Here is a 22566-nt window from a genome sequence, read left to right as displayed (position 1 = left end):
CCCAGCCGTTGCTCACCCTGTCCTCACTTTTCTTTTTAATGTTATTCTTGATGCTACTACTTATTTTGTCCATTATGTCTTCAATGCATATTTGAATCTGTCTGCCTATCTTCTGCCTTTCCTGAGTATCCTAATAAAACTACCATCTTCACTCATGATTTGGCTCTCTGTTTGTCTGTTATTGGTGTGTAGGAATGCTTATGATTGTTGCACATTGATTTTGTATCCTGAGACTTTGCTGAAGTTGCTTATCAGCTTAAGGACATTTGGGGCTGAGACAATGGGGTCTTCTAAATATACCATCATGTCGTCTGCAAATAGAGACAGTTTGACTTCCTCTTTTCCTAATTGCATACCCTTTATTTCTTTTACTTGCTTGATTGCCCTGGCCAGAACTGCCAATACTATGTTGAATAGGAGTGGTGAGAGAGGGCACCCTTGTCTTGTGCCAGTTTTGAAAGGGAGTGCTTCCAGCTTTTGCCCATTCAGTATGATATTGGCTATGGATTTGTCATCAATAACTCTTATTATTTTGAGATACATTCCATTGATACCTAGTTTTTTGAGAGTTTTTAGCATAAAGGGCTGTTGAATTTTGTCAGTGGTCTTCTCTGCACCTATTGAGACAATTGTGTGGTTTTTGTCGTTGGTTCTGTTTATGTGATGGATTACATTTACAGAATTTGCATATGTTGAACCAGCCTTGCATCCCAGGGATGAAGCTGACTGGATTGTGGTAGATAAGTTTTAAGAATGGATTCCAAGTGGCGTTTAGAGGGTTTGTATAAGTACTACAAAAAGAATATTAAAAATGTATGAGCTAGAAAATCAATATGACTGTAATACAAGTACTAGAAAAGGAAAAAGTACTAAGAAAGAAGTCCCAGGAAAGAAGAAAGCATAAAAATAATTATTTTATTTTTATAAAATAAAAATCCTAAGGGATCAACTCAGAAATTTAGAAAAATGATGGAGTTAATGCAGAAAATGGGGAAGAGGAAGATAATATAAGAGATAAGAGTACAAATTGATTTAGTAGAAAGCAAAGATTCAATAAATAAGAAAAAAAAAAACAAAGAAGCTAGTTCTTTGAAAGTCTAATGATATGGACAAAAACTCTGCCAATATTTAGACAGAATGATTATTAACGAATGAGGAGAATTGTAAGAGAACATTATCTCAAAAAGCTAGAAATAAGGGTTTCTGGCACATAGAATTATTTCTTGAGCTTCAGAAAGGTCAAGAAAATAGGGACAGAAATAGGTACACTATGTCTCACACTTAATAGGACCTCAGTGATCTTTGCTGTGACAGGTTGCTCAAAGCTTGATTGCAGTTTACAAAACAGTGAAATGGAAGGTGAGAAAGGGAAGAAAAAAGTACAAATAACCATGCTAAAAGCTTATCTGCAGGGAGAAGAGGAGAAAAACAACAAAAGAGATGGGAGGACAGTGTCATAAAGGGCAGTGTCATTCTCTCCAGTGAATGAAATCAGCAGAGAGAATTAACATGAAGCACAGGAGCTAGCAGTAGGTGTACATTACATTATTTTCTGTGTGTGAAAGTCTTTAGCAAGGGCATTATTTTAACCTTGTTATTTATTCTTACCTTAGCAACAACAGAGGGGTCACCAAGTAATCTCTGAACGTGCGTCCTGTTTCACAGTGCTCTGAAAAGATTTCAAGAATTCGTATTCTTTTTTCTTTCTTCCCACTTAATTAGGGGCCAAGGGAGATGTAGCAAGTAGCGTGAAATGTCTTTAATTGAATTCTATGTCTTGTTCTTTATCATCATAAGAGTACACACATATTGACTCTGCTGATTGCATTATGTGTAGTAGCAATAGGAGGGTGATTAATATTAAAATATTTAATCACTAAAACACATCTAATTAAATTATTTTATTTTTTCAAAGGCTTAAATGGGAATGTTTTCGTTTTTGTTTCAAGTTTACATCTTCTTTCAAAAAGAGTTTTCAAGCTGGTTGATTACAAATAATTCTTAACCCAGGCAATGGAGAAATTTTAAGAAAGCTACTTAGTTCTGACACCATATTCAGACTTCATTTCATTGTCATGCCCATTTGTCTTTTCTTTTATAACATTATTTACTTAAAACTTTTGCGAATTTCTTATATTCTTACTATAATGAATGTGAGACTTCCTCCAACTTCTACTGGCTGCCTTGCCACATTTAAAAGAAAAACTGAGTTGTTTACACTACCCAGTGCTAAGGGATATTGTTAATTCTAAGGAATTAATCAGAATTTGTGAATACTCATGGTAAGAAAATGCCTTACAAGGTACTACAGAAAGGCTTAAGACAGGGTAAAGAAGGAAAAATCTCAGATGGGTTCTATTTTTTATTTCTTATTTTACTTTTAGAGTATACTTGATCACAATGCTGCATTTTCTGTAGAGGAAAACAGAGACAGAATTTTGCACAAAAAGGAAGACTTTGAGGTATCTAGAAGTAGCTAAAAATAACAACTGAAATATATGAAGTACTCTGTATACATAGGGCTGATAAAACATACAGAGAAGTACTTTCTAATATATAGTATTACAACAGTTTAAAGTTGATCAATGCTAATTAACATGCATATAGTTAAACTGAGTAAGATTCAGGGTTGTGAGGGTTGATGTAACTAACATGTTATCTAGGGTATATCTGAGTTGAAACTCAAATGCAGTCACCTGATTCTATATTCTGTGGTCTATTTTAAATAGCACCCTTCCTCATTAATGAGGATATTCTATCATGTGATATCAAGATCAAAGAAATATTCTTTTTGTCCAGTAATTCACTAGGAACATATATCTCCCTTCATCCTCAACAAATGGCTGAATCCTTCCACTGAGGTTGGATTGAGGATGTGAAGAAAGCATGTTAAAAAGAATCTGAAATCTCTTCTCGATGTGGAAAGAGAGTATAAGGCAGACATAATGCTTTCAACTCAAATTTTGGTCCTTTTTCTTAGTTCAATAGCCTAAGAAAAGCTACCTGTTCCCTCTAGATCTCAAATTTTCATCTATAGAATATAGCCCCCTCCTACTTCTTTTGAACCTCTCACTCCTTCTTTCTCTTTAACTTCACAAGTTCATATCAATGAAAGTGAGAGCCACATAATATTGAGTCTAAACAGCTTAATGTCAGGGAAAATGTTTATCAGTTTCATTGGACAGCCATAAATAACACATAAGCTTTATAATCTAGGTATACTTTGTTTTCTGAGCGTGAACTATCATTCATTTTGATATGATCTTATTAATGTGGTCATAACTGATACTGTCACGTATTAGTACCTAAACCAAAGGCACATGCTGTATATTTGGGAGACAAACAGACATATACAAGAGAAGCCCCATGGATGCAGTCTAACACAGAGGAGATGCATACTTCTGATATATATAATAAAATAAAAAGTGAGGTGGTCATTTTAGTTTCCAACTTCAAGTATAAAAATCTTTTAATTGGGGCCGGATGCAGCGGCTCATGCCTGTAATCCCAGCATTTTGGGAGGCCAAGGCAGGCAGATTATTTGAAGTCAGGAGTTCATGACCAGTGTGACCAACATGGTGAAACACTGTCTCTACTAATAATACAAAAGTTAGCCAGGCATGATGGCAGACACCTGTAATCTCAGCTACTCTGGAGGCTGAGGCAGGAGAATCACTTGAACCTGGGAGGTAAAGGTTGCAGTGAGCCCACTGCACGCAATTACACTCCAGGCTGGGTGACAGAGCGAAACTCTGTCTCGATATGCATATATACAGTATATATATATATATATTTTTTTAATTGCATGTATTTTAAAATTTCATCCGTATCGCAGTATTCAAAAATCTGATCCCATTCAGGATAAGATAAACTTGATAACAGAAAGATTTCAGACACAATAGCAATAAGGATAGAAGGATAGGAAACTGTAGTTATTTCAGATGTTAATAATAAATTATTAAGAGTAGGCAATAGGGCCCTTAGTAAATTGTTAGACAATCTAGTGCTAATAGCCTGGGTCAGACAGCTGGAGATGGAGAGGAGATCACATATACGAAAATCAAGGGACTCCTCAAGTGACACTAAGATGGCACAATAGGAGTTTGTAGCACTCTTGCCCTCACATAAAAATTAATTTAAACAAAAGAAGCCTTCATGAGAACTAAGGAATCTGGATGACAGATTATAGCACCTGAGTAGAACACAGAAATAAGAAAACACACATTAAAGAAGGTAGGAAGAACATTTTCACCTTATCCACATCACCAGTTTGTTCAAGCCCGTATAGCACAACCTGAAAAGAGATAGCCTTCACATGGGAAAGAAGAGTGGAATGAGCACTACACTTTCTGTCAACCCCAGAACTATGCCCATCCCAGTGGACTCTGGCACCAGATTGGCTCCTGTGTACCCAAGCTCCAGTTAACCCCCATGGACCTTAGTCCTAGGCCCATTCCAGAGCCATACCTGTCCCCACAGACCAAGGCTTCAGGCCCTGCACCACAGGCCTGGGGAAAGGCCTGTTTCTGTGGAGCCAGGTACCTGTTTAAGCCTTGTGGACCCAGATGTCAGCAATACTTACCCACTGTCCCAGGCACCAGCCAGCCTGTAAGAGTATTCTAACATCAAGCCTGCCCCTGGACCACATCAAGAATCTCTGGATAGGCTGACTTGTGAAGAGTTTTCCCTTTCTGAGTAGTCTGTATGGACTGAAAGAGCTGCTATTTCTTTAAATAAGCAGACATCAAGCAAAGCCAAAAAATCATGAATAATCAAGAAAACATGACAATATCAAAGTAAAGCACCAGTAACTGCCCTAGGGAAATGGGTAACTACAAGCTGCTTGACAAAATAATTTTAAATATTCATCTTAAAGAAGCTCAGTGAGCCACAAGTGTTCAACAGCAGACTTGTTTTGGGTAAAATTTCAACAGCAGACTAGATCTGGGTAAAAAGTACAAAAAAGAGTGAAAGAAGCCTTCAGGACTTATAGGACACCATCAAGAAAACCAAATGTGCATTGTAGAAGATTCAGAATTAGTAGAGCAAGAGAAAGGGCAAAAAGCTTCTTTAAAGAAATAATGACAGAAAACTTCCCAATCTGGAGAGGAAAATGAACAACCTAATTCATGAAGCCCAAAGAACCCAAATAGATTAAACATAAAAGTCTTCATGGAGATACATTATAATCGAGTTCTCAAAAGTCAAAGACAATTAATTGTGAAAGTAACAAGACAAGAGTGAATTATTACATAAAGGAAATCTCTTTAAGACATTGAGTGGATTTTTCAACAGAAAGCTTGGAGGCCAGGAGAGGAGATGTAACACATTAAATGAGATAAAAGCAAAAAAGAAAAGAAAGCAGACTAACCAGAAGTATAATACTCAACAAAGCTATCCTTCAGAAATGAAGAAGTATTTTCCCAGACAAACAAAAGCTAGGAAATTGATCACTGTAAGAGCTAACTTAAAAGCTGGAGTTCTTAGAGTTGAAACAAAAGAATGCTAATTAACATTAAAGTAAAAAATAAAGCTCCCTATAAATGTAGAAGTAGAGTAAAATTCAGCATACTCTAATACTGTAGTGATAGTGTATAAATTATTTTTAATCTAGTCTAAAAGTTAATAGACAAAACTTTAAAATCCTATAGCTACAGTAATTTGTGAATGGATACATAATATAAAAACATGTAAATAGTGACATCAATAAATAAAAAGTGAGAGAAGTATAGAATTATTATCTCTAGTCAGTTATTATCAGCTGAATAAAAAGACTTATAAGATGTTTTACATTATCCCCAGATAACCACAAAACAAAATCTGTAGTAGATACACAAAAGAGAAGTGAATCACAGTATACCACTACAAAAAGCCATCAATTCAGAAGTAATATAGTCAGAGGAAAAAAAGAAAGAAAGAAATACAAAGCAGTCAGAAAACAAAGTAACAGTGGGAAGTCCTGTCCTAGTAACAATTACATAAAATTTGAGTAAAGTCTCCAGTCAAAAGACATAGATGACTGAATGGATAAAAATACAGTATCCAGGTTTATAATGCATAAAAGAGACTCACTTTAGCTTCAAGGACACACATAGGTTGAAAGTTTACAGAGATCAAGAGATATTTCCTGCAAATAATAATAAAAAAAGAGCAGGGTGACTCTGCTTACATAAGATGAAATAGATTTTAAGTCAAAACCTGTCACGAGAGGCAAAGGTTATTATATTATGACCAATTCATAGAAAGGATATAAAAATTGTATGCATATATGCACCAAACATTGGCACACATAAGTGTATAAAGCAAATATCTACTAAACTGAAGGGAGAAATGAACCACAATGCAGTAACAGCAGGGGACTCTTTAATACCCTATTATCTTCACACAGACAGAAAATCAATAAGGAAACAGTGGGCTTCTACAACACCACTGACCATATGGACATAAGGAACATATATAGAACATTCCATCCAACATGGCAAAATGCACATTCTGTTCAAGTGCACACAGAATATTCTCCAGGATATATATGTTAGTTCACAAATTTTAACACATTTAATAAGATTGACAGCATATTAAGTATCTTTTCTGACCAAAATGGTATGAAACTAGAAATCGACAACAGTAGGAAAACTGAAAAATTAAAAATATGAGGAAACTAAACAACATACTCCTGAACAACCGCTGGATAAAAGCCAAATTAAAATGTAAATTAAAGAATATATTGAGACAAATAAAAATAGAAACGAAACCTACTGAAACCCATGTGGTACAGCAAAAGCCGTTCTAAGACGGAAACTTAATAATAAATGTTTACATTTAAAGAAGTCAGCTGTGGTAGCTCATGCCTTTAATCCCAGAACTTTGTGAGGCTAAAGCAGGCAGATTGTTCGAGCCCAGGAATTTCAGACCAGCATAGGCAGCATAGTGAAAGCCCATCTCTACCAAAAAAAAAAAAAAATAGCTGAGTGTGATACCACACACCTGTAGTCCTAGCTACTTGGGAGACTGGGGCAGGAGGATTTATTGATTTCAAAATATACTGATATACTGATTTCAAAATATACTGCAAAGGTATAGTAATCAAAACAGTATAGTACTGGCATAAAAACAGACATGTCAATCAGTGAAACAAAATAGAGAACCCAGAAATAAATATACACATTTATCATCAGTTGATCTTAGACAAAGGTCCTAAGAACACATAATCAGGAAGTCATAGTCTCCTCAACAAATGGTGTTGGGAAACCTGAATATCCACGTCCTGAAGAATAGAATCAGACTCTTATTTCACAACATATTTTTTTAAAAAAACGGACTAAAAATTTAAACATAAAACTTTTACCTAGAAACTGCTAGAAGAAAACATTGGGAAAAGCTATCCGATATTAGTCTGAGCAATGATTTATTTTTTGGCTATGATCCCAAAATTACGGGCAACAAAAACAAAAATAGACAAGTAGTATTGCATCAGACTAAAAATCTCTGCACAGCAAAGTAAATCCTAGCATAAAGAGACAACCTACAAAATGGAAGAAAATATTTGTAAATTATACATCTGATGAAGAGTTAATAGTCAAAATATGTAAGGAACCTAACATCTCAGTAGCAAGTAAACAAATAACCAGATCAAACAATGGGCAAAAACCTGAATAGACATTTAGCAAAAGGAGACATGCAAAAAGCCAAAAGATATGTGAGGAAATGCCTGACATTACTAATTATCAAGAAAATGTAAATCAAAATGACAAAGAGTTAACCCCTCACACCTCCTAGAATAGTTGTGATCAAAAAGACTAGAGATAAATGTTGGGGAAGATAGAGAGAAAGGGCAACCCTTGTGAGCTGTTCCTGGGAATGTATATTGGCACAGCCATTATGGAAAACAGTATGGAAGTTTCTCACAAAACTTAAAACAGAACTACCATATGATCCATTTTGTTTTCTGTGATGGGGTCTCACTTTGTTACCTATGCTGGAGTGCAGTGGTGTGATCCTGTCTCAATGCAACCTCTGCCTTACGGATTCAAGTGATTCTCCTGCCTCTGGAGTAGCTAGGACTACTGGCACACCCACCATGCCTGGCTAATTTTTGTATTTTTAGTAGAGATAGGGTTTTGCCGTGTTGGCCAGGCCCGTCTCAAACTCCTGACCTCAGTAATCGACCCGCCTTGGCCTCCCAATGTGCTGGGATTACAGGCGTGAGCCATCCCACTCTGCCAAAAGCATGTTAAATGGAGAAAAAAGAATTATTATAATTTTTCTTGGTAAACTTGTCCTTTAGTTAAAGTAGCCTGAAGCACTCTTACTCATTATACCATTAGTCTTGCCAAGGAACTCGCAATATTTGAATGTTGGAGGCCGCTTAGAGACAGGCTCCTTACCTGTTGTCTAGAATCTACCTCTGTGACATCCCTTTTCCGATGCTTACCTGGCTTATTCAACTCCATTCTTTCAGTTTTTGAGTATTTTTCCCAATAGGGCATATTTAATTAAAAATGCTTGATATATTTTATTTAATTAATTACATTCAAATGTATCTCTTCCTTACCTGTTATCATTGTCAAGTAATTATAATTAAATATAGGGTTTAATAAGCTTTTTAGTAGGACATTTATTTTAGTCAGTTTTTTCTCTTATTATCAAACTTCAGCCCAGTATGTGTTTATGTGTGTGTGTATGTGTACCTATGCACATTTCCCTCACATAAATACAGTAAATCTGAAGGCTAGTTTCAGGTTTGGGGAGGTTTACTCGTGACTTCTCCATGAATCTCAATTTTCCTTGCATTTAAAAAGTACTGCATACATGACTCTCCTTCCGCACAGGTGATATGAAGAACAGAAGTGACGAGAGTCATGGGGTAAAAAGAGTTGCCAGAACTTCATTAATGTCTTTGTCTATTCGGGCTGTATAACAAAGATGCTGTAGACTGGGTGGCTTACAGATAACAGAAATTTACTTCTCACAGTTCTAGAGGCTAGGAAGTCCAATATCAAGTCACTAGCGTATTTGGCGTCTAATGAGGGACCACTTTTCATAGAGAACTGTCTTCTCTCTCTGCCCTCACATGTGAGAGGGACAAGGATACTCTCTGGATGGGGCTCTACCCTCATGACCTAATAAACTCCCAAAGACACCCCCTTCTAGTAACACATTGGGGATTAGTTTTAACAGAAGAATTTGGGAGGAACACAAGCATTCAGTCTATAACAATGTCATTGCACTAAAGGCTCTTCGGAAAGATAAACTTTGAGAAAACATATGATGAGAGGAAGGGCGATTTAATCTTACCACTATTTCTTCTTCTGAATTGTTAACATTCTGCACATGATTCAAGGCTTGGTCCATGTTCTATCTCCTTTTTATGTCTTCCCCAGTCATTCTGTCAGAAACCACCTTATTCCCCTTATGAGATAATAAGCATCTGGAAGGTAAATTGATCAATCTCTCTCTCTCTCTCTCTCTATCTCTTTCTCAGAATCTACCATAAAACTTTATTTTATAGAAGGAAAATATCAGTAAGAGAAATTTAGATTTAGAGATCTTCCACTCCTTCATTTTAATAATGTTAGGTGATTTGACCATTATCAAACAGAAAAGATGGTACTATAAATCAGTTATTGTGGATCCCAGTTTAGTTTCAAGTTATAATAATGGCTGTAGAAATAGAAAAGACATTTTGAAGCAGGATTTGACAATTGTGTAGATAAATTGGAAACAGAGGCTACAATTAAAGATGATTGAGTTATCATCACTCTTACTGAGAAAATAGAGGTAATATTAAGAGCAGAGATTTTTATTTACTGGATATAATGTGTTAAGGAGATAATCCAAACGTCATGTTTTATTTCTGAATGAAACATTTGAAAAGAGACAGTCTCAAATATATTTGCTTTGGAAAGTGAAATGCCACACCAAGGTATAAAAGTATAGCTCCTATATTTCTAGTAGTGTCTTAGGTGGATGCAACACATGACTTTAATTTTTCAAGGGAATCAGGATATTTTAATTAGCTATTCATTATTAAAATCTAATATGTTCACATCTATATGGTTCTAGGAATTTTTTAGTGTCTGCATTACTTGCTTCTCACAACCATTTTCTATCACTAATTCACTGTCTTTGATTTGCCTACGTCTTGAAGGAATAGAGTTCAGTTCTGTTCACACTAGCAACAGGCTTCTAGACTCCAAGAGTCACCACTGCACAATTTTTTTTTTTTTTTCTTTTTCTGAGATAGAGTGTCGCTCTGTCACTCAGGCTAGATTGTAGTGGCACAATCTCGGCTCACTGCAACCTCTGCCTCCCAGGTTCAAGCAGTTCTCCTGTCTCAGCCTCCCAAGTAGCTGGGACTACAGGCGTGCACCACCAAGCCCAGGTAATTTTTGTAATTTTAGTAGAGACAGGGTTTCACTATATTGCTCAGGCTGGTCTCGAACTCCTGATCTCTGGTCATTCACCCACCCTGGCCTCCCAAAGTGCTGGGATTGCAGGCATGAGCCACTGCGCCTGGCCTGCACAATTCTTTAAGTGTCAATTCTGTTTCCCACACTTAAATAGGCATTGGGCATAGTTTTGGCAACATTTATACAACTTCAAAGCAAGTTTTCACTTCAGTCTCCCCTTTTTCTATTTTCTTGTTCTTTTCCTACCTCTCTTTTTGTCTAGGAAAGGTAAATTACCTAAAAATAGGCTTACAGCATTTGCTTAAAGACTTTTCCATTTATTTACACTTAATGTCTGAAATTGCTTTCTTAAAAGTTATTCTCTCCCTCCATCTCACCCTTTTCCAATCTCCAATCTTCATACTGTCACCTCTGTTAACAAATGTGCATATGCTTCCTATTTACATAAAGTCCAAATTCCGAACATTTGCAGTATTTCGGAGACACTCAGAAAGCTTCACATGCTTTTTAAAAAACAGCCTTCAGATATTTGGATGTGTTTCTTGTACATTAACTGCTGCCGACACTTCTATCACGTTTAGTAGCACTAACATCATCTTCAGTTATTATTATTGACTTGGAGGTTATTAAGGGTATAGGTGAATTTAAGAACTATGACCTTGCTCTGAGGACACCAATTAAATTTTATGACTTATCTTATGAGAAGCTGGAGTCAAAAAAGGGACAGAATAACTTTTTCTCCCTTCAGGTTGTAATATAATTTATGAACAACCATCAGGATTTGCTCAAAGTATTTCTACAATGTAAGATATTGCTTTGAAGGGCCTGGGTGGCATTACTGAATGAATTCTGACCTAGATTCCTAAGAGAAGCAGGTCTCACAGCTCTCTGCTCCTTCTCAGACACACAGTAATCTGAGTCTGAAGCACAGAAAGCTGTCAGGATTTGTGACCTTTACCGTGAGTGATATGAGCTAAGCCAAAGTAGAGACAGAATTACCTCTTACCTTGCTGAAAGTCACACTGGAGGTCACTTTCAGGACAATGTAAGGACAGGTGCCCTACTGCTTCTTTGCCCTGCAAGACCTTTCGGTTTGGCTAATTTATCCATCCTCATATACACCCTGCTCCAGTAATTCAAAGAGAAGTCATGCTACACTGGAAGATCAAGATTGGTAACCACTGGAGCCTGGCTGGTTTCTGTGAAGGAAAATTATGTCAGCCTGTAGGCAGGTCAGGGACTGAAAGAATCAAATGAAATTGGCTAAGCTTTCTGCGTTCTTCAGTTATCTGTCTAGTAAATATGAGTCAAAGTTGATTTGTTCCATATTGGCCTTTTAATAATAGATGTGTTAAAATGTATAAATTAGGTCACTTTTGTATATATGTATGTATGTGTATATATATATATATATATACACACACACACACGATAAATATATATATATACACAATATATATATATACGCTATGTATATATGTATGTATCCTGATGCAGTTTATCTTATTATCCCAATTAGTTATCTTTGCTTCTAAAAATAATTTATTGTGAGATATTTTTCTTAATTATTTAATCATTAATTTGCAGTCATGTTATAATGTTTGTAAAACTGTTTTTCTTAATATTTTCTCCTGTACTTTGCATATTATATCTCTAATATTCTCTTTTTCTATTTTATCTGTATAAATCTTCTCATGATTTGTTAATAAGCTCCCTGGGGTTAAGGGAAGTAAATTTCACTTGTTCATATTACTTACTTTCAGGTAAAATCAAACCAGTTATAAAAAAATTTCAAATTCAACAAATTTTTCAAAGGACTTTTCATTTGCAATATATTTTTATTTGGCATTTATAAGCTACTTAAAGTCAGCTGATTTCTTAAGGACAATTTCCTGACATATGTATGCTATAAGTTATTACTTACATGTCATTTTTTATACTAAGCTGTATGACTTTTTATACTATGCTTTTATACTAAGCTGTATGACGTAACATTTATATATTTAATTATACTATATTAGGATTTATGTTTAACCCTTCTTTGTGTCATCAAAATAGCTCAGTATTTTGCTGACTCTTATAGAATTACAGATAGCCATGAAAGAAAATGCCAAGGTAAAAATTTTAGGTAGGAGAAACTTTATGATTGGACTACTAAAGGTAAATTGGGCTGCTGGTTGTTTTACTGTTGTGACCTTTTATCTTATTTACAGTTATATACAAATTCTTAATATTATAATTTATAACAATAACAGTAATGAGCATTTATTTTCATTAAATGCCCATGGGGCTAGGTTAGATGAAAGCGCTGTACATTTATTGTGGTTCTGAAGGGCTTAGTCTAGGCCAGAACACAATTTAAGTCACTTTCAGACCATTTCTTGATGATGCTTTAGTTTCCAAGCTCTGGTTGGCATTTATTACTGAGAGTCAAAAAAAGAACAGAGCTGATTTGATATTAAAGACATATCTATTGAAAGAGACCTGAGAGCCCCTATCTAAAGGGTTGGTGATTACCTGAACAGATTGTACAAATTCAATAGGGAGAATATATAAAAATTTGCAGATACTCTGTGTTTATTAAATATATATATATATATAATATAAAAAATTTAAAAATTTAAAAATCTCTTTGGCAGACATGTTTTCTGCTTATTGGGCATGTATTAGTCATATGCATTTGATAAGGGAAGATATAGAACATATGTGTACTTCTATGGTGTTATCTTCTTCACTTTGTTGCATTTTTCCTTTTCATTATTTTTTAAACAATATATATATATATATTAATAGCAACTTTTACTAATCCTCCTAAACTGCAACCATTTACTGTCACTCAGCTTGTTAAGAGTTACTCAGCAACTGAAAGACAGCAACAGAGGGCAAGATGTCAGAGTAAAAAAGTAGCTTATCACAATTTTATAAGTAAATAGAGACTCAAATGGCAGAAACTAAGTTTTTTCACCACAGGTCTTTCTTTTGGGGAGGTATGAAAAGGTAAGGGGGCACTTTCTGACATTTTTGATTGAGGAGTTAGACTTAGTTCATTTTTCCTTAGGAGTCATCTTACACCTTGGTGACGGGGACAGCTCTGATAATGACACTGAAGTATGAACTAAGGTTTCTTAGGAGAATCCAGGATGGCACAGGCCAAAATAAAATCATGTTGCTATTTACTACTTAATGATCATTTAAGTACTCCAAAGATTATAACTTTACAAATAATTATGCAATTATTTAAATATTGAAACTTCTTGGTTGTTTTGGGTGAAAATCCAAATGCTTTCTGAAAATTCTATGATTTTTCACAAGTACAAGGTAATTATCATACAAGATTTCTTTTACATGGAATGTAGGCGTTGAGGGATTACTTGGTTGTTCTTTTACAACAGTGGGATGTAGAATGTAGAAATTCTTTAACAGAGAAAAATTTAAAAATCTCTTTGGCAGACATGTTTTCTGCTTATTGGGCATGTATTAGTCATATGCAGTTGATAAGGGAAGATATAGAACATATGTGTACTTCTATGGTGTTATCTTCTTCACTTTGTCGCATTTTTCCTTTTCATTATTTTTTTAAACAAAATATATATGTAGTGGCTGGCAAGGTAACAGGATCAAATTATTTTAAATTATATCTTCATGTCAAAAATAAGACCTAAAATATCTTTCTTTAAATATTTATAAAGATAATATAGTAAAATAGGTACATATTAGTCCCCTTTCCCAACTAAACTTCAATCCCCTAATAGTAGATTCTTAATAAGTTTGGGGACACAGTAATGATTTAAAATCACACACAAAGCTATGCTAACATATCTAAAATACCCAAAGTTTATTTTACTACTTAGCCTCGCAGGAAGTCTAGAGCGACTTTATACTGTGAAGATTCTTCTGGCCTACACCAGGCTGGGTGGGTGTCAAGTTAATGTAGTAGATTCCAGGCTGAGAGATTCATTGACCTTTTGACCTTAGCATATCATTTAACAAAGTTACTACAGTTTGTTTTTTTCTATCCTTAAAATGAAGATGCTAATTATCTACCTAGAAAGATTAGAGGACATAATGAATGAGTAAACACATAATAAAATTATGAAGTGCTATATAAATGTAAGGAATTACTATGACTTCATTGCTTGAAACTTAGGTATTAAAATGTACAGTAAACAGAAAATTGCACAAGGCAGCCTGCCATGTGAAGATCAAACAGTAGTGAACTGTTTTAGAAACACTTTTTAAATTTCATTTTCTGAAATTTTCAAATTTATCATACCTATAAGCTTTAAACTTTGCTGAATACATTTTAACATTAAAAAAAAAAAACTTTTTGAAATCAGCCATAACGTTCTTAGAGCTGTAAAAACATGATGTTCCAACTGCACTTTTTTATAAGCTTTGTACCCTTTTCTTGGTTTTATTGCCAAAACAACCCATGGAAACAAAAGATGCAGAAAAGATATGAAAGGAAGTAACGACTGCTGAGCAGTTATCCTGTAGATGAATAATAGACAAGTAACATAAACAGATGCAAGCCTAACACGAATGCAAAATGAATGAGAGGAAACAAACAGCAAAAGCAGTTACAAGTTAGGCATTGGGAGTGGGCATTCATCTATCTCCCTTGGAAAATGCTCTATTGCTGACAAAACAAAATCCTTTTTCACTGTAACATAATCATTGTTTTAGATGTCTCTATCTTTTTTTGGCCTAGTAGAAGCACTAGTAAAAAATTATTTTTTAAATATTAAAGACCCAATATAAAGCCTGCTAAGATTCTTAGTCTGTAGTCATTATATTTCAATAACCATCCAAAAATTAATTACTAAGTGCACATAGATATAATATGAAATTCAACTGTTTGTAACCATTCAGCCATTCAGCCACCCAGACATCTCATGTAGATAGGATTGCCTGTAACTAGCCTGCCTAGGTTCAACTTCACGTCCACTTCCCTTCCCTCTGTAGAAGACAACTTTGACCCTACATCCTGTACTATTTTAAGAATGATTGACTATAATCATTGCAACGCTTTATTTTTATTACATCAGAAAATGTACTCTAAGAAAAGTTCTTCTCATTAAACCTAAAATGTAGCCTTGAAATTCCTAGAAAGTAAGTAAAAAATCAAATAGTATTAGTCTGTTTTTGCACTACTATAAAGAACTACCCAAGACTGAATAATTTATAAAGAAAAGAAGATTTAATTGACTCACCATTTGACATGGCTGGGGAGGCCTCAGGAATCTTACAGTCATGGCAGAAGAAGAAGCAAGGCACAGTCTTCACATGTCAGAGCAGGAAACAGAGAGAATGATGGGGGAAACTGCCAAACACTTTTAAACCATCAGATCTTATGAAAACTCACTGTGAGGAGAACAGCATAGGGGAAATCCTCCCCATGATCTAATAACCTTTCACCAGGTCCCTCCCTCAATTCATGGGGATTACAACTCGACATGAGATTTGGGCGGGGACACAGAGCCAAATCATGTCAAACAGTTTTCATTAATTCTTATTTCTGATAAAAGTGTTATAAGTCTCAGAGAAACTTTTTCTTTCACCAACCCCGAGATATATTTGTCATATGGTTTTATATATCGTGAACACCAATTTAACAGACATTCAAAATGGGTTAATACAAAAATATTATCATTAAGTTTTAGTGATATATGTAGTAATATAAATGGCATTTAATAATTATCTCCTACTAGGAACAAGATTCTTGATTACTTTTTGTTTATATTAATTTTGAATGAATTGAATGAATGATTAACATTCCTTAAACACTACGCAGACTATCAAGAAAACTAAATGACAAATATTTTGTTTTTTATGGTATCTTAAACAGGCGCATTTAAAAAGATCATCTGTTTTTCAGTGCTAAGTTAATGATGCATTTTAACATCTCATTGCATATCTTAGGTAATCATATTAATGATTCCACCACATAAACTATTTTGTTGCTCTCAGGCCTGTTTCTGATTAATATTCAAAATAAAAGCATGAAATATATATGAATGAAAATTCAAATGGCATTTTTTAAATTACCTCAAATAACTAAAATATTAAATAAAATATTATATATACTTAAGACTATGTTCTCACATTAATGGCTTTGGTGGCTAGGCAGGCATGTTAGTGGATTGAACACATTACATTAAAGAGTAAATTCTTCATATATTAGCACTTTTACAGCCTCTCTCTTGAAGGAAAAAAGGACAATACACAAACCCGAGGGAACTCAAAAGTAATAGAAGGAAGAAAAGAGGGAGGAATGAAGGAATCAAGGAAGGGAAGAATGAAACACAAATACATTGAGCATACCATTTATATCCCATGTTGCTTGTTTCAGTGAAGAAGTCAATTTTACTTTCACATGTATACATAAATAATATATGCATGTAAATACTTATATATGTGGGTATATATATTTTAAACAAAGTAATAGCATATCACCAACGATTCATGCAGAAATGTGTTAGGCAAGTGTAAGGTTGGACTGTGAGATTTTAACTGTGTTTTTAAAAATGAACCTCATTTACAAGAAAAGAACAAATTTAAGCACCAACAGAAAGAAGTTTATCCATAATCCAGGCTTATTACTAGGATTAATATGCCAGACTGATTTATTGATCTGCTACCACATTGCCAAGAAATTAAGAAATGGAGGATAAATATCACATTACAAGTTACAAAAGAAAAAAGAAAAGTGACCATGAGAAAAAAAGCACTTAATGTTAAATTCTGAAAGTGTTTAGGGGTCTACATGATTGTTTTCACTACATATTTTTTCTATTTATTTTCAATTTTTGTGAGATGCATGCTAGTATAAGAATTGAACTGGCTTCCATGTGTCAAGTTATTGGTTTATACGTTTTTTAACTATCACAGGAAAGAGAAAGTTGGAAATGAATTACTTATTTCTAATATATAATTCATAGTGGGAAAAAATTTCTGGCTTTGATTTTTAGAAAATTTTATGAACTTTATTTTGATTACTTCAGCTGAGATTTCCCAGCATTTCTAAAATTATTTCACTGTAATTACAGAACTATGTTACATCTATCAGCTGTATTAAAATTTGATTCTCGATTTGATTCTCACTGAACAGAAAAAATTGTTCTTTTATCATTGTATATGTTGTTTAAAGTTTTTTTTTCTTCTTTAGTGTTATAAAAACTTTATGTTTTAGAGAACAATATTGAAAGGGTCTCTGGTTCATCCTACTTTTGCTATTAATTTTTCTTGTTTTGGCAGAAATAATACCTTATAACTTATTTTTTAATTAATTGGAATGAATACTCTCCATTTTTCTATGAAAATTGTTCTGCCTTCCATGCTTACTTCAAAAGTGATAAGCTGCCTTTTACTTTGGGAGTTTACGTGTTCTGAGGCTTGGTTAATTTATGATAATAATAATTCTTTTAAATAAGGATTTTGAAGTCTTTCAAATCATTATTTAAAAACTATCAAATACTATCTGTAATTTGAAAAGTCTAAAACTGCAAGACAGGTACATCAGTCAGTTTTGTTTTTCTAATTTGCAATAAAATACATATTTTACAGTAATTTTTGGCAGAAAAGGAAAATAAGTGAACCAGCCTATGTCTTATTTATCTCAAAACTCTGAATTATTCGTAGCATAAATTGTATTTGTTTATCTGTGTTTATGTTTTGTGCATCCATGTGTGTGTTTTGTGCAGTGCATGTGTCCATATATGTGCACACATGCACTAGGTGAGCATTCCAGAAATGTGGTCTGTTATTGATGCCTATCACATACGTTCCCACTCAGTTTTATAGCTTCACATAACAGCTAAATTAATTTCAAGAAGCTAAACATTAACTCATTGTCTTTTAAGTATGCAAGGACAGATTAGCTTTTTGGAGGAGAAGTTGAAGCAGAATTCAAGAAAGAAGATTAAACACTTAAGCGTATTGGAAAAAGTTGCCATTTTCCAATACCCTCACCTGTTTTAAGTGGTACTTTACTTCAGGTCTCCACATTATACTCTTAGCAAATATTATATACTATATCCTGCAATAACTTTGAGTTCTACCTTTTTATTTACAAAACTATATGAGCCACTGATTTTCAAAACAGTAATGGTCAAATATCAGCATTCTACTTCACTGATGAAACCTCTGATAAAATTGATATCCACTCTTGTATTCTGAAATAAGATTCCATTTCTGAAGCCCTTCTCTGTTGTATAGAATGAGTTTTGTTTCTTAATATCAAATTCTTTTGCCTGTTCCAAGCAAAACAGATGGTTAAGATAATTATAATAGAAATGGCATGCTGAGAAAACTGTAGAGAGACCATTCCATTCTTGTATTTTTCCTTTTCCTCTTTCTAAATGCAGTGTAGAACAGTGTGGGACAGTGAGGAAAACATGCAAGTTAAATGAAAGTGATTTCTAGACTGGGCTCAGCAGATGTGACCTGTGGTACTCCAGCCAAGTCAGCTAACCTCTATGATCTCAGCTTCTAGAGGAGGGGTTTGTTTACCGGGTGACCCTGTTAGCCCTCAGATCTAATACCTGGGAAAGGTTTCCTGAAAGAAGAGAAGTCAGTCAGAGAGGGAGAAGAAGAGAAGGTTCCTGCAAAATTAAATGCAAGTTACTTTTTTGTTGACCAAAAGAATTTTTATGCAAAAGGCATTTAAAATGAGTTTCAAACAGAGAGCAGAAATGAATCTGAAATGCCTACCGTATGCTTTTTCAGCACTTTCTAGCAATTATGACAATTTAGGTGGTTATGTAAATTACACAATTCTTGTAAAATGATATAATTATGAAATGTTGGGGCAGAAACAGAAAAGGACTACATTGCTTTAAAGTGAATACTGCAATGATACAAGATTGAGAATACTCCCCCTCCATCACCTTTTCTAAGTCCCTTTGGAATTTACTGTTGCCAGTAGAAAAACATCACAATCAAGTAACTTTCTAAGGGCATAAAGGTTAGTAAAAACTGGATAGGGTGGTAAAATATTTTGGAATGTTGTTTTATTATTTGGATTCAGATTATTAAATCTATATTTGCATAAACAATCCATTCACATAAAACTATTTTCAAATATATTTTTCATTCCTTGCAATTTATTTGGCATTTGAAGTGTTTAAGCTACTGGAAAAATATCTGTAACTAATATTTCACTTAGCATTGTGTGGTGCATGTTTTCAAGAAGGAGAGAAATATATTATTGGGCCATATTTTACTGCTAAGATAAATTCAAGTAGTTTAAGAACCATAAATATACATATAGTATATGTGATTGTAAATTTCAGAAATCTTATACTTACTTTTAGAGAATGGTGTATGAAATTTCTTTTCCTCTTAAATCTGTAGTTACTATCCTGTACTTCATTCCTTGGTCAGTCAGCAAGGACAAGGGTACATGCCACTGTGTTTGTTACAGGGAGTAGAGGATTCTTTTTTCTTTACTATCTGGGTATTATGTAGAATTTCAAAGTCCATCACAAGGTTCCTTACTTTTTCTCCATAGTTGACAGTTTCATACCAAGTAGACATAGAAGAAAAAACTCATAGCCAGAGGTTTGTAGCTCACAAGGGCTCGTACTTGCCTGGAAATGGGGACCACGAAGATACCGTGCCTTGCAGGCATTTGAGGCTGTTTTGTTGAATCTAAAACAGGTGCACTTCTCACTCTGAAGTTTAGGGTTGAAACTGCCTTTGCCAGGCCTTTGTTTACTTAAGTGCATTTGTAATGTGAGGAGTGATAAACAGAAACTTTATTTCTAGCTTTCTCTCACTCTCTGGGGAGTAGGTGTGGAGTGGGAGGAGGATGGAGAGGTGGTTGGCTTTCCTCTTCATCCACCTGTAGATGCAGCCCACACGCTCCCCGAGACTCTGTTTTCTCTGCTTTGACAGTTGGTTCTTAATGAAGCAGATGTTTCCCCTGGGACTGCCTGTCCACTTTTTCTCCCCTCCTCCATGCATCTTATACTTAATATTCTCAGATGATAATCATCATATTTAGGCAATTTATAGGAGTGTGTAGAAAATTCATTTCAAAGCATTCCTGCTTTATCAACCTTCCTTGAGTGATTCAGTTCACAGCATGTCTGACTAAGAGAAAAGTCATTGGTGTGGAGTGTGGACTGCCAATGGGAGATATTTTCCCCAATCACACCCACCTTACACTTGTAAGATATCAAAAAGGAAATTCTGGGACTCAATTTATAGGCAAGAACAAAGGACATTGGCATGAAATACTGCATTACAAAATAGCAAATATGAACATCCTCCCTTGGCAAAGAAAAAGAGAGACAGACAGACTTTGACACTGCTCTTCAGTCAGAGTTGCTTCACATAGTCCCATTTGTCATTGGTCACCAAACTAGGGTGGGGAATTGTCTGAAAATTGTTTCCCCACCACTTCCTTTCTATGTCCCTTTTTTCTTTCTTTCCCTGTGCATAGCTTAAGGCAACCCCCTTCTCATACATAAGCTTTCATTGACTTGAGGGATCTTCAATGTATTCCCCTCTGTCTTCCAACTCAAGCCAAGACACCTCAGGAAATTACTCTTTATTTTGCAACCTTTAAGGCAAAATAACAAGCATGAATAATAAGCTTGAAGAGTCTTTGTGTAGCAAAAACAAAATGCTATTTCAGAGTGACCAGCAGACTCTTCCTGTTGCTCTGAATATGGTCAAGATCTTAAAATTGTTGGAGTTTGGAAATTGACACGGAGTTTGTAAAGAAGTCTCGCTTGTACGGTAGAGCCTGGAATTTGTCACTAAAACAGACAGTCTCATCACTCTGGGAGTTGCTTCTTTAGTGAGCAATTTTTTGTCTTACAAGTACCTCTTCATTATTTTGAGAGCAATGAAACCCTAAGCTAGTAAAGGGATAAAACACTTCACACTAAATATTGTTTTCTAATTAGGAACACGTTTGAATATCTAGGTGCTTCTAATCAGACTGCGCCCTTTAAAAAGTTAGTTTTTTGCTTTGAGTTAAGAATTTGAATTAGTCCTGAGTGCATGCTATATGCCAGGTAGTTGAAGATGGAATCACAAAAATTTTGAGAAGTATTTGGTTCACTCTTAAGATTCTCTTGCTTTTGTCTCCAGGGTCTATATATGGTGCCATGAGATTCGTCTCCTGAAGCAAATGCATGGTCATATGGCCAGTCATCCTGTGTTCAAAACCTATAATAATAATAAGCCAACCCCTAACCCCTGAAGAGATTAAATTCTTTTTTTTTTTTTTTTCACTAAATTACTCTAGATTTTGAGGGCAAGGAATTTTGAGCAGGGCAGTCTTTGGTCTAAAAAGACATATGGATTCTAAAACATCAAAACATTGAAGGATTCAGTATGCAATGGGCCAGTATGCAGGGGTCTCTGAGAAGATAAGACGGATGGATTCTAGGGAGCTCGAAAATCTAATCTCCTTTAGCCTTTTACAGTTCTTCATTTAATCCTCTTATATTACTTTTAGATCTTCACTTCATTTTATTACATGTAGGAGAGGAATTAAAGGAGAGGCAAAAGGATATGAAAGGGTAGCTGCAAACTGAAGTGGTCGTTAGCAAAGCGGGATGGGCCGGTAGAAATATCTGGCCAGTGGTCTACACAACACAACCACCTGTTGTATCTTTGGGTCTTGAAAGTATTCCTAAGAATTCTTAGAAAGACTAAGAGGAAAATCCAATAAATACAACCACTTCTATCAAACCCACCGAATGAGGCTTTGACTAAGTTGAACATTACAAGGAAGACTTGATTACTTTGGGATATTTGAATAATGTTACTGACATCTTTCAAGCACAAGGTACTTTTTTCTTTAGAAATTTAAAAACTGAACATCAACTCGACTGATTTTTCTTCCTTTTTCTTTGAAAATCAGTAAAGCTGACCATCTTTAATCAGAATCGCATTAAAGTAAACCTTCGGATACTATCAGGGAATAAAACAGCATTAGTTTTAAGTAATTTTTTTTCTGGTTAGCAGAAAATTACCATCCATTTCATACCAAGAGATTATATATAAATATATATAGACACACACATAGAAACACACTTATGTGCAATTACATTGATACATATACATAATAATACACAAACACAAATAATACATAATTTTATAATATGGAAATTATTTTTCTGCAGATCTTTTCATTTTC

At 34.7% G+C, this 22566-nt stretch overlaps 1 protein-coding gene across 3 annotated transcripts in view; it reads left to right on the top strand.

The window, feature by feature from the left end:
• Window positions 1-22566, top strand: part of LOC108290525 (diacylglycerol kinase beta) — a 535319-nt gene that overhangs the window by 421604 nt on the left and 91149 nt on the right. The window lies entirely within an intron of this gene.

This window comes from Cebus imitator, unplaced genomic scaffold, assembly GCF_001604975.1.
Source record: "Cebus imitator isolate Cc_AM_T3 unplaced genomic scaffold, Cebus_imitator-1.0 Scaffold437, whole genome shotgun sequence".
Taxonomy (NCBI): Eukaryota; Metazoa; Chordata; class Mammalia; order Primates; family Cebidae; genus Cebus; species Cebus imitator.
Note: the sequence above shows the minus strand (reverse complement) of the source record. Positions and strands in the feature narration are given on the sequence as shown.